The 14,140-nt window shown below is 38.2% G+C and overlaps 1 protein-coding gene across 2 annotated transcripts in view; it reads right to left on the bottom strand.

Moving 5' to 3' along the window:
* LOC105450589 overlaps positions 1-12,765 on the bottom strand; it is a 27,853-nt gene extending 15,088 nt beyond the window's left edge. Inside the window, exons 1-3 of one of the 2 annotated variants that reach the window (XM_011690524.1) lie at positions 12,665-12,765; positions 10,831-11,074; positions 9,368-9,467 (exon numbers count right to left, since the gene is read on the bottom strand). The gene's annotated coding sequence lies outside the window, so the exon portion shown is untranslated. Of the gene's footprint in view, positions 1-9,367; positions 9,847-10,830; positions 11,075-12,664 lie in introns of those variants that run through there. The other variant, XM_011690523.1, reaches the window with a different exon arrangement.
* Positions 12,766-14,140: the final 1,375 nt, after the last annotated feature.

Genomic DNA, 14,140 nt, shown 5'->3' with positions numbered 1-14,140 from the left:
TATTTGGGTTAGATTTGAACTGTTTTAAATTATTTAACTTCATTGTTTTAGTAAAAAAGAACTATTTATTAAGTAAGAGCAGTGGCGACTTAAATAAGGTTCAGCTTGACACTATAGATTTAAACAGTTATAGTCTTGATGCAAATATTAACGATATCCCCCGTTCAGATTTATAGGTTATTAGCAAATCCGGGTTCTCTGAATCTCCGATGGCAATTTTTTTTCCAGCAAATGCAAATGAGCGACTTATTATAACCCATCGAAATTGAATGGGAGAAGCCCGGAATTCCGGAATTACGATGGTATATCCTTCGCGCGATGATGTATAATGACGTGGCGCGTTTAAATTTAAACGCGCATGGAAATTAACCAACGTGATTAAGGCGTTATATATGTAATCGATTACGCACGAATGCATAATATAGTGCAAACTTGTATATTATAATCGTGGTATAACTTCGGGAGAATCTCCGAATCTTATCACGAATATGTTATGAGGAGCCACACATTGAATTTGCATGCGGCATCGCACGTTGCATACAATAAAAACACAGATAAAGGATATCAGTGTTACAGCCGCCGCAGAATTATTAGTCTCTTTTTTTTTTTAAACTTTTAAAGAAACCGGATTTAGGAGATATCGGCGATGAAAGTGGCGCTGAAAGTGGACTTTTGACGAATAGGACACGAGGAGCAAAAGTCACGGCTTTGTTCTCATCGGCCGATCGATACGGTACATTAATCGAAAGGAAAGTTGTTCCAGAATCGACTCATTAGTCTGGTTATTCCCCGTTTGGAGATTGGGAAGACACGTGCACCGCCCGCGGGGGATCGCCGTGCGCGAAAAAGAAGAGCTTCGCCGCGATCGATCGGAGGTACGATCTTGAAGTTCGGACCTATACCGGACGTACGCTTTTCCCTCATCGCGAATGAAAATGGCGCGAAATCGCTATTTTTGCGGTTAGTTAAGGCATGCGCTCAACTTTTCTCTTAACATGCTCTTTCACTTTTTTTTTTCAAATTACGCAGCTTATTCTCTTACGATTTTATCGCTGTTTCAATCAATGATAAATATATATAATATTATTCTCTTAGCATGAAAGTGTAGATACAGGAATTTTTAGCGCGACCGAAACATCGATCTTAAATATTATTTGAGGAATTCGCAAGAGAAAACTTTCAATGCTGCATACATTTCGCATCTTGTATGCACAAACTTAATTTAGAAGTTTCGAATTATCCGATCTTATCCGTTGTGGAATTAACTGCACTCTGCACTCTGCGTCTCGGACGTTAATTATGGCAATCAGGTACCATAATGTCCTGCGTAAACGTTAGACGCGCATGATGCTCTTTATCATATAAAAAGTGTTGGGGGGCGCAATACGAAAACTATTTTTCGACGTTGGCAGCGTAGTCCAGGTTTGGCCAAGACTATGCCTCGCGGCGTAGCCGCAAGTAATATCACGATTCACGATTATCGACTGACATTGATTTATATAATCATACATCTATACCATTACGAATAGTGGAGCTATATCTTACAAAGTTTTTTTTATACCTCTTCTTTTTTTATATCATATTTTATATCTCTACTTTCCTGGAGCTTATTTCAGCTTATACGACTAATAACCATCCACTTTTTATAAATTTCTTTCAACTGCATCAGCTGTTCATCTCTCTACTTTTTATCTCGGACTTGATCCCGCTTGGCTTCGGTGAGAGGCTCAATTAACAAGCGAGCCTCTCTCCGGAGATAAAGTCAATTAAATTAAATTTTATTTGTATGTGTAACTCATATATTTGAAAAACTCGCGCTGCGTTTCGTAACACTTTTACTTTACTGCGTTCTACATTTTTTTTTTATCGTGTGATATCAACTGCAGCTAATTTAATGTACTAACTATGCAAAGAGCTTCACACAACACGCTGTTGCGAAAGAAAAGTTCCGAAGGCGTACTTTTCTTTTCTTTTCTTTATTTTTTTTTTCTAAGTAATCGTCAGGAAGACAATGCATGTCCGACAATGTATATTTGACTAACACTCGCGGTTTGCGGCGAGCTGCGAAGGCTTATCGCACCGTGTCGAAACTGTTGTTGTTGTGTGAACGAAGATTAACAACATTCGCGGTTGAAAGCAGATGTTCCGGCCGTTTACCTTGCCACTCTCGTACAAACGTATCGATATCTTAACGGGCCGTGCCTATAATTTAAGCGTACGCAGCAATTTGCTTCGCACATACTAGTTACGTTGTAACGAGCTCGGACGTAACAATTTGTCCGATATATATGTATATATGCCACCTGCGCGGCTGCAGTCGTTAAAATAATCATAATGATTGTTCAATTATGGAGAAACGTTTGGGTTTCACACGATATTTGCAATATGTGACACAGAATCCCTCGCTTGCCGGAAGTGCAAAATGTAATTACAGAGAACAAAAGTCTAGTTCCCGCTTTCCTCTCACAAATCAAGGAAGCTATAAGAATAGAATATTGAATACTCGTTAAAATATTAAATGATTAGATAAATAATTAGTGAAAACGTGTAAAAAATGTAGTGTAATGTAAAGAGAAAAACATTTCGTGTATTTGCAAAAAAATCCGTTTGTTAGTTTTCTAGTCTTATATGAAAATGCTGACATACACTGAGAAAATAAATTTGTCGAAAAATACAAAATTTGTCTCATCTTACCAAAATATTTAGATACGTTCAACTGAACGTTACTACGGTGACACAAAATGATCTGTTACTGTTATAAACGAAATACTATTTTTTTACTAAAACTATTTTGCTTTAACAAAAATTTGTCGTATTCAACTCAACCGTTCGATTAAAAATACACACTATTATTTTATTATCCTCATCAGCATCGTTCAGTCGCAGTTTGATACTTGAAATTTAAATAAATATATTACTTGGATATAACCAAACAGCGTGCAAATAAGTACTACTAGTATTTCGAACGAAATAATTTAATTGAGTTTGGTTTAGTTGATTCTTGATTAAAAAATTTTGATGGTTGACATGAATGAGCTACTTTTTTCTTTGTGCAGCTAAAAAATTACTGAATCAACCATTGGATCAAACAACTATATAAATTCAGTTCGTACAATCAATTTTTTTTTCGCGTAGTGTAGATATCTGTAAAACGTGATGAAAACGAAAAACTGATTCTTCGTTTTTACTTTTTGGCAAAGCGTTTTCGTTTGGGAAAGAAATATAAAAAAAAAATAGAACACGGAAAGAACAATTTTGCTGAATCCAGATCTAAAAATAATTTTTATTCAATAATCAAAATTATTTTGTGCGAAAGTCAAAATAATTGCTAGAATATCAAAACGTTTTATAGCAATACTTATCAGTTTTAACATTCTAACAAATTATGTTTGATGATTCAATAAAAAATTCTTTTCAGATCTGTTTTTAACAAAATTTTTAGGTCTTTCAACAAAATCGTTCTTTTCCGTGAAAATGTCGAGTTTTTAATTATCCTTTTCGAGACTCCTTTCGTACAGGAGGAACGTTTCGCTACTAATTTGCGCCGAAACGTCCGTCGTACGGTCTCAGCTGCAACGATATCTCTTCTACTTCGGCGAGTATAGTCGCACGCGGACGATCGCGGACAAGCTCAAAACTGTCGAGCGAGTCTCGTTGCACCTGTCCGACCTGGCGTCGAGCTTTCCCGGTATTCGCGCGCGACGCGCCATTCACGCCGAACAGGAACGAGAATGAGAATGAGTATGAGAATGAGAACCGTAGGTGTGTGGGATAACGACATCACGGTAGCGCGCGCGCGCGCGTGTGTGTGTGTGTGTGTGTGTGTACGCGCGGACCACATCGCGCGTCGTGACCGTTAGCTGGCCGGCTTTACCGTCCAGCCGGACGGACTCTCTTCCAGGAGTCTCTTACAGTTTGTGTCCGAGGTGGACTTTTGTTAACGGCAACGCACGCCGTGCCCGCCGACGTATCCCGCATACTGCGGGCCGCTGTCTGGATTCTGGGGACCGGCGGCAAAAAAAAAATCGAACAAGAAACGGGCGCGAATCGAGTTCGCGGCAAGGAAAAGAGAGCTCGCCGCGCCTCGCCAGGTCGGGTCGGGGTCTACAATGTCGATCGTCCGCTTTTAATTCGGCCGTCGCCGCAAAAGTCTATTCGGAGGGATAATCGCGATTTTGCTCCACTTCGCCATTGACTCTCGCGTCTCTCGGAAGAGAGGGAGCGCTCACTCGGTGTGTTCAAATAGAAATGCGCGCTCCTGAGTCTGCACAGGCTCATATCGGGGAGATGTAAAAAGCGGAGAGATATGTACATACATGGAAAGAACAATTTTGCTGGGTCCAGATCTGAAAATAATTTTTGTTCAATAATCAAAATTATTTGGTGCAAAAGTTAAAATGATTGCTCGAATATCGAAACGTTTTATATCAATGTTTTATAGTAATGCTCAGTTTTAACATTCCAACATTTTAACATTCGAAATAATTTGGTGCGAAAGTTAAAATGATTGCTCGAATATCGAAACGTTTTATAGTACTGTTTTATAGTAATGCTCAATTTTAACATTCCAACAAATTTATTTGACGATTCAAGAAACATTATTTTCAGATCTGTATTCATTAAAATTTTTCAGACCTTTTAACAGAATCGTTCTTTCCGTGTAGCGATCTCGAGTATTTCGGTTTTTAATTATTACACCCAGCGCGCGTCTCTCGGTTTTTGGGTGATGATCTCGTAATGACAGATACCACGCGAAATTACCATTCCATTAGGCTAAAATCACACTCGTTATATCTGTGTTTGACACAGTTCTTTATTGCGCTCATTTTTAACCCTCATATTGAAACGGCCGCCACCGTTATCTTTATACAATATACTGTATTTTACTTTCGTGTCAAGTAATTATATATATATATATATTGTGTATATGTGTGTTATTATATATATATACATTTGGATACAGGTATATCGCGGTACGGTATAGTGAGGGAGCGGAGTACCGTTCTTTAGCATGTGCCATATATGTGGAACGCTATGCGTATTGGTATCAAAACTCTTGACTTTCTACATTTACACTCTCGCATTACCTCGCTGGTGTAAACTTGTGCTTTTAAATTATTTCAAAGTCGGCACCGTAATTCAGCGCGGGGTGAGAAAAATCTCGAACATCCTTCTTGAATGGAGAATACAATACCTATTTAACGTGACGACAATTAAAGAAGGAACTGAGAGAAAGAAATTGGTATAACGTCATCGACTTCTTAAGAGCGTCTCTCGGCTGACGTTTCGCCGACAAAATCGAAGGGCACTCGAGGAGGCCCGTTTACGGACCCGTGAGATCCTTCGACGATAATTTTCACTCTCGCGACTACCGGCGACTTCACAACAACGGGCATTTAATCTCCTCCCTTTTGTTTTGCTTCGCGTGAACAATGAGCTCCCGTTGACGTGTCAACGTTTGACTCGTTACCCACATAAAGTGTCGAAATCCACGTTGATAAAGCCAAGTGTACAATCGTGTACGCTTTCCACGCGCGTTCGCTTTGTGCAAGATCGTCGCAATTATCGTGTAGTTATCTTAAAAGCGCAAAGTATTTATCTCTGCAGCAGAGGAACGTGACGGTTTCGACGAAGACGGCCTTACACCGTCGTCGAATTCCGCATCGGCTATTTATAGGAATTTGACGACGGAAAGGAGATCTCTTATCTCGAGTTCTATTAACATGTGTTATCAAATGCGGCGAAATCCTTTTTATACACGCAAAGAACGATTTTGTTGAAAGGTCTAAAAATTTTGCTAAATACAGATCTGAAAATAATTTTTTATTGAATTTTGCACAAAATTATTTTGATTATTGAACAAAAATTATTTTCAGATCTGAATTCAGCAAAATTGTTCTTTCCGTGTAAGATTCCACAAATGTAAAATTGACTTTAATCTCGATTCAACTTACTGTTTATCTCTTTCTAATTCTTTCAGTTAGAAGAAGATAAAGCGAATTGTCTTTCGGTTGTTAAATCGAGCGTTGACCGGTGAATTGTGAAATCGGGCCTAAATCTATCGTTGGATGAAGTAACAAATAATGGGAATAAGTGAAAGGAGACAATTCAAAGGTGACGTGGATCGTTAGGGGAGTACTCGAAAAAGAATTTGCCTCGCGTAAATAACGCATGTCCCGCGTACGCGTGTAACGAAATAAATAAACTAATAATTAAAAAAAGGCATTTTGAAGAAATGCGGGACGCGTGTAATCCGCGCGCGATCGTTTATGTAATCGCATATCTCATCTGGTACGTGCCGCAGTTGAAAAAGGGTAAAATGTCAAGAAACTTTCCTGGTACGAAATGAAGCGTATATTTCGAAAGATCATCGTTAAGAGCCTTAAATCCCCCTCGGTGAGAGGTACGTAAATATTTCTTTCTTTTTTTTTCGTAGTTGATCTGAGCAACGTAAACGACCGACGTACCTAAATATTCCAGCATCAATTTCACGTGTTCCGGACGAAATAACGTTTCATTAATTCAAGGAATTTTTATTCGCTCGGACTATTAGCTCATAAAGTAAGATCGGTTAATGACCGAGGAATAAATTTTTGAAACTCATAAGATGATGAAAACAATTTCGCAGCGTATAGTTATTGTAGTTACGACATGTAAAAAGATCTCATTAACCGTACGATGTAATTTTTTATTAATGAATATAATTAATATTTCACCGATAATTAAAAAAATGGGCTATTTAAAATATTTTAAAAATAGCTCATTTATTGTTTCTATCTCTCGAATATAGAATTTTATTTTTATTAAAGAATTATAAGTAGAAGCATTATATTAGTAAATTCTTCTTAAATCTTATTAAATATTGTTTGTCTTTGTTAAAATTACTCTTTTATTTTACTGAAATTATTTTTTTCAAATGTGAAGCTTAATCTTAAATCAATCTACTCTTATTATCCGCGTTTATTCAGACGCCCCCTAATTCTTCTTAACATCCAAAAGCTATTCCGTCGTTCGTAAAAGATTGATAAGCATCGCGTTCTACTCGAGTGCCTCCTCAACGTTTGAGATTAGCGAAGAAAACTTGCGGAAACAGGACGAATGCAATCGAAATAGGGACGCATAACTATAGAGATGATGGGCTGACTGCCAGTTTCGAAGATGCCTCGCGAAACGCGGCCATCGAGACGATGAAGAAGAAGATCGTTCAGGGTCAACGATGCAGCGCTCCGGTATGATGCTCGCTCCGATCCGATTTCGCTCGTTTCGCACGATTAGCTTGCGCGAGTTCGCTCGTATTTGCTCGCCGTCCATAAATCGGACGATAAAAATCGGACGTAACAAAATTCCTCGATAAAGCGATGTGTCGTCAAAATTTTATTGGGAGAAATTTTCGGATGCCGGTGTACGAAATTTAATTTGAATCGCGACAAATCAATGCCCCCTCAATTTTACATGTATAATAGCTTACAAGTTTTTTTGCGCGCGATGTACGTAGTAAGGCATCGTGAAAATTACCCCGCTGTCGGATGCGAAATCGAGCGGATCCGTTATAGCCACAACTCCCAGGACTGCGCGCGGCACCTTGGCACCTATAAACTTTCACGAGCGACCCTTTACTTATCGCGCGCTGATGAATCGTGCGGCCGTCGAGACGTCGTGCGAGATGTAGGATAAACGCGAGAATATATTTATCTCTCGTATCTCCTGATGCGAGTTATTATATTTGTTTATCTCCAACACGGATATTACAGATTAAAAGCGGTGAAACGGAGAGATTAAGAAAGTCCCACTAATTGTGAGTCATCGGCAAGAGGGAAAAAAAAGTCCGGGAGAAAGAGCATATTTGTCAAATTATTTACGGTTTAAGATTGCATTGAAAAATTTTTCGTCAAATTAGGCTGAATAATAGGCTGACTAATGACAGACTTGTCTAATTCGTGCTCTTTGTACGAATATCGTTTCTAATTACGCACTTTCTTCATTAACAGACCTCCGTCGGCAGAAAAATAATAATATTGTCCCACCTTTCTACCCATTATTAACATAATTATAAGACACATCAGAGGCGGTTTCACTATCTAAAAATTAATAACGGACGGTATGTAGCTATCGGGAACAGCACTGCACTTTTCGAGACTTTCAGCTTAAAACTTAAACACGTAGAATATAATTATTGGATATTAAAAAATTGCAACATGTAAGCTTTTTCGAAATTTTCCTCACGAGGGGACATCGACATTTAATTTGTCAGAAAATTTGTCGTTGAGATTAACATCAAGTGTAGAACAGTCTGCATTAGATTCGCTTAGAATTATATGACTATAGACAATTATGCTTTTAATTTTCTAGTGTGAAAAGTAAGAAATTCGTTGATTTTTTTACACATCGACATTTAATTTATCAGAAAATTTGCCATTAAGATTAACATCAAGTGTGAAACAGCCTGCATTAGATGCGCTTAGAATTATACGATTAGATAGACAATTATGCTTTTAATTTTCTAATGTGAAAACTAAGGAATCCGTTGATTTTTTTAATCTACTTCAAAGTAGCACGACTTCCGAAATTGAAATAAAACACCTCACATTATCTCTCTAAATCAAGAATTGAATTGCACACGTCAGAGAGTTAAGGTAACTTTTAACCGCATTAAAATAACAAAAGCTCATAAATCATTGGCGCAACGTCTATTATTCTCTCGCGCCTCCGAAATGAAGGGAAGGTTCTAAACAAAGGCAGGAATTTCCCGGGCTCGCGTTAATGATTATGTCATATCTTCGGCAAGTTAGCGCTGCCAATTCAAAGCTCGTCACAGATTTTCCCATCTGTGACTCATTCTGAAGATCTTATAATTCCGGGAATGTACACGCATTGATAAAATCAGGACTTAAAACCGGTAAATCGCGGAGAGTTCAACGCTCGATGTTGCACAGAAAGATGCACTTTATGCCTTGCACATTTCCATCATCGTCAATCAATGTAAAAAACAGAGATACGTACATATAATATCGACCATTAATTTGTGACTAATTATAGAAAATTTCTGAAATTAAAATATTAAATAATGCAAAAATTTCTTTCGATTACAAGTAAAACGTCGAAAGCGTAAGAAAAGTATCTTATAAATAATATAAATTATATACAACCGTTTCATTCTCGCATTGAAATCCCCAAATAAAAATTCTTTTTTTTTTTTAAATTATCGTTCAAATTATCGTTATTCTTCAACATGTGAAATGAACACATGAAAATTATTCAGATAGAAAAATTATCGACCGTTTCCCTGCTGAAATTATAATATTGGTATGCCGTGCACAACGTCGAAACGTCAACTCATGTAGTCCTCGAGTAAAATAAAATTACTTACTGACTTAAAGCAGCGGTCCTCGAAGATGCGATGAGGTTTCGAAGTCGACGAAGTCCTCTTCCTGCTCTTTGCCGCCTCTCCCGCTGCTCAGAAAGTTTACCTAAAGACGAGCCGAGCGAGAAGAGCGCTATTGTAATTGACGATAACGACAACGACGACGACGACGACGACGACGACGACGACGACGGCAGTTAGTGACGAGAGGAAGAAGAATCCCTGGGGCTGGTGATGCTGGATCCGACGAATCGGAAATACGGGGAAGGAATGAACTGGCGGACGGTCGCGATGAGCCGGTATATAGTCGGCCCACATTCCCTAGTGGTACGAGTAACCTAAATTCCTCCCACCCGAACGGGGCATCATCCTCATCGCGGGTATAGACACGCTGCGCCTGGGTCCTCCGCAGGTGGGATATACACAGCCCCACCTGTGCGTGCGTGCCCCGTCCGTCGTCGTCGTCGACGTGTGCACGCTCGTATATACCCGCGTACACAGCGGTTCGCATGGCGATGGTATTATCGTCCACCTTCGTCCCCCCCCCCTCCCTCCCCTACCCCCGTCTTTGCCCCCGGCCGTCCCAGGTCGAGCGAGACCGACCGACCGACCGACCGACACTCGTCGTTTCGAAAACCTCTTCTTCTTCGTTCCCTCGGCGATACGATCCTCGACGAGCGCGCAATCCGCGGTATCCCGCGGTGAAGGAAAAAAAAGACCTCATTGAATGGGTGATCGCCCTGGTTCGTGTTGTAAATGTCAAGTTACGCAACAGTGTACGCGTTTTGTATATACATATGTATAGTCGCGGATAGTAAATCGGCCGAATATTAATTGTCGCATTTATAATTGGACAGCATGCCGATTCGTTTGAACATGTTATATGTATCGTTTGAGCGAGAAACGCGATATCTCGTCTTCATCAGAACACAGGTTTCATTTAGCTGTCGTTCACGTCGAGTGGGGATGTCAACGTTTCGAAATCTAATATACTTACTATATGGGACACCGCGGGACATATATATGTATAAATTTGGACGATATTCGGCCGAATATCTGTTGCGCAACCGTATGAAATTCGGACCGGAAAGTCGATGGAGACGTGATAAGCGCGAAAGACAACGCGCGAGCAGGTTTACATTCGCTGCCGCTGCCAGTTTACATTGCGGACTGCAGTCGGGAGAGAACGAGTTTTCCCAGAGCGCGAGAGACGTACAGCTGAATGAAAGACGCGTTCCTAGAACGTCCCGAAGGAACTCCGATTCTTCTCTCTCTCTCTCTCTCTCTCTTCCTGATGAATAACTTCGACTCCGATTTCAGGCGTTCAGGCATTCGGCACAGTCGCCGCCTCTCGTTTTTAACACTCGCTCGGTGGATTTCTATAGATAGCCGCGTCCGAGGGAATGACTGTTATCTCGCCGGCGCGAGTAATTCGAAAGGCCGTGCCTCGTGACACCAAAACTACTTACGCAGCCGGGACTATAAAGCGGCGTGGTGACTGCGCAAGTATTCAGCAGTCAATGACAATTCCCCTGAGAATCGCTTCAATCGCGCGTGCACGTTCGATCGATCTCCGCTGCTTAGAGCGCGACTCTTGTTTCTACGAGATCTCTTCTCGATCGCGACGGCGGGGTGGCTCTTAAAGTCGCTCACCATATCCGACGACAGTTTCTTCCTCCTTCTTGGGACAGCATCAACCGAACGCGTCCTGCACTGTTGGAAAATTTGTGTTATATTTAACACATTTCACATGTCCCAAACGGTCCCAAACTTAAATTTTTGTGTTAATTTAACGTAAGATGAATATTAGAAAGTAACAACTATTATATTAAATACTATAACATGAGATCAATATTAGAAAGTAACAATATTATATTATATTAAATTAAAAGTAAATATTATATTTAAAAAATAACACAAAAAATGTAACACTGACAAAATTTATAGGTAAACTGTGGAAACATATTTTTTCAACAAAATTAACATTTATGATATGTTAAGTTAACATGTATCTTATTCATATCTTTACTTACGTTTTAAAACACGTTATTTTTCATTTGTTCACTTACTTATAAATTGTGTTATTTTGACACTAAAAAACGTTAAATATCAATTTAATACAAAATATTTAAATAACATCACATTATGTTAAATTAACACTCGAATATGTTAAAAATATGTAGCACAAAATTTTAACAAACAACCCGAGTGAACCGTTTCTAACATAAATACAAAATGTTTTCTACTGTGTAACAGTCACGTGTCTGAAGAGTAATATGCAATTTATGCTGCAAATATTACACCTCAAAGCACGTGCGAGTTATTCGATTTTCTTTTCCTGGATATGACAAGGATACGACAGAATTACATGTCTGAAGAGTAACATGCGTTACAAGTATTAATCTCGAAGTTAACGTGCGTGTCTCATTTCATTTTTACGAAGATATAATCGAATCGCCAATTGATAATTGATGAAATGTAACACACCGAGCGATTATAGTAAGCGTCGTCGGGCGATTTATTTAGCGAGCGTCGAGCGATCGGTTACTCTCCGGTTGAAACTGCGCGGGGCTCATTAAGTTCCGGTAATGTGGATCAATTTCATCAACGTCAATTAACCTCGACTCTAGTTTAATTAATCATCGTTGCTCGCGGTTAGACAATATCGCTTTCACACTCAGAATTATTGGCTTGCAAAATTCTCGTTGCACGAAGGATTCTCTCTCGAGTCTTCACGTGTGCGATCAGTGTTAACTTTTCTTTTATAAAATGATCATGTTTGATGTATTGTATTTACTGATGTAAAACAATATTAAATATAAATCAATCTTCTATCATAAATGTAACGAAATAATATACTACAAATAATTGAATTTATAATTGAAGACACATTTATAGACATAATAAATGTATTTTTAATTATAAATTTATTAATATATTATTTCATTATATTTAAACTGATTCAAAGATTTATTTGTATTATAATATTGTTTTACAGTAAAAATACATCAAACGCGATCTTTTTATGAATGAAAAGTCGACGCTGATCGCATACGCGAAGAATCGAGAGAATCCTTCGTGCAACGAGAATTTTGCAAACCAATAATTTCGAGTTATTAAATTATTGTTAAATACATATCAAATACTATTATTAAATACAACATTAAATCAATCTTTGAATCAATTTAAATGTATCTGTCTTGAACGCGACTCAGGTTCGTGGGAGAGACGACACGGCACAAAGAAAAGAGAGACTTTGCTGAGGGGACGAAACACGTATATTTAAGAATTGGAAAAGCGTACAGAAAATTAACAAGTAGTGCACTCCCGCAACTGTTCGAAGGTGTCGACGCGATGTAATTTCTACAATCGGGTAAACCGCGCTAGCGCCAAACGATCGAATTGAGATGCGGACACGTGTGCCTCCGGATGACAGCGAAAAGACACGACAACAAGGCAAAAACCCGAAAACCTCGGGTTTTTATACTCGAGTTGTTGTCAAGTCACCGAGCATTCTTTTCCCTTTTTGAAAACAGGAAATCAGTCCGATCAGCTGACTGTCACGGGGTGATCAGCTGACAACTGACCAGATGTTGTCGCCGAAAACATCTGGTCCCCGGATGTTTGTCATCTCGGCTTGTTTATGCGAAACAAAAACGCGCATCTGGTCCGAAAGAAAACATCGCTGGGAACGCTCATTTTTTCTAGTAATCGCGCGGCCAGGTTTAATGATGAGTTTGAACAGTATCAATGTAACAAACTAGTTTATTACATTATTAATAACTTTATAATTAAAAAATAAAAATACATTTATTATCTATCTATAAACGTACATACCTTTAATTATAAATTCATTAGTAATATATTATTTTATTTACATTTATGACTCGAAGATTGATTTATTGTATTTAATATTGTTTTTCTAACTTTATTGAAATGCCACTTTTGCGACAGTATTATTTAAAATCTAAAAGGATGTATTTTTATCTAAAATCTAAAGGATGTATTTTTCAACACATTATCTAGCTGTTTTCGACGCGTAATAAGTAGTATACAATTAATCGAAGACTTAAACGCTATACTCATTTATATACTTTGCTGTTTTGCCACGGGAAGTGATGATGTATGTCATCGTGCGTATGTTTAATTGCCACTAGTAGTAAAGGTCTCTCGATAGAAATTGACACATCGCGAGACATTAATTAATCGTACACGCAGTTTTCAAGAATTACGCGTGAGATTTGCCGACGATTAGGTTTCATTTAATTTGAATTGCCACGTCACCTGCACTTTTATATACGGCTGTATTAACAGGACTTGAATTCAAATTCCGCGGAAGGTTAAATTAAAATTCGCGCTTATATGTGTTATATGCTGATATGCCAATTGCTCTTAGAAAATTATTGATAAATATCGAGACAATTAATTTATTTACGAATATAGAATTCGAATTGTAACACAAGATGTAAATGAATTCGATTTGGCAAGCTTTTAAATAAAAATAGAATAAGAGTAAGAGATTATATAAAACATTTGTTAAAAATATAACAATTAATACAATAACATAAATAAATAAAAAAACGTAACTAGCTTTCGTAGATCTTTAAAATTTTCTTGAAGCTTCATGGATTTCAAAAATGTCTTGACTTTAATATCTATTTCGGGAAAATAGAGAATTTTGGGATAAATGTTTTAACTTGAAAATATATTATAAGGAGTCAGACATAAAAAGGAATAAGGAAAAGAGAATTAAATATTAGGAATTAGAAAAAAGTTAGA

The sequence above is a fragment of the Wasmannia auropunctata genome, unplaced genomic scaffold (assembly GCF_000956235.1).
Source record: "Wasmannia auropunctata unplaced genomic scaffold, wasmannia.A_1.0 LD336060.1, whole genome shotgun sequence".
Lineage (NCBI taxonomy): Eukaryota > Metazoa > Arthropoda > Insecta > Hymenoptera > Formicidae > Wasmannia > Wasmannia auropunctata.
The sequence above is the reverse complement of the archived record's forward strand: the minus strand, read 5'-3'. Positions and strand labels throughout refer to the sequence as shown.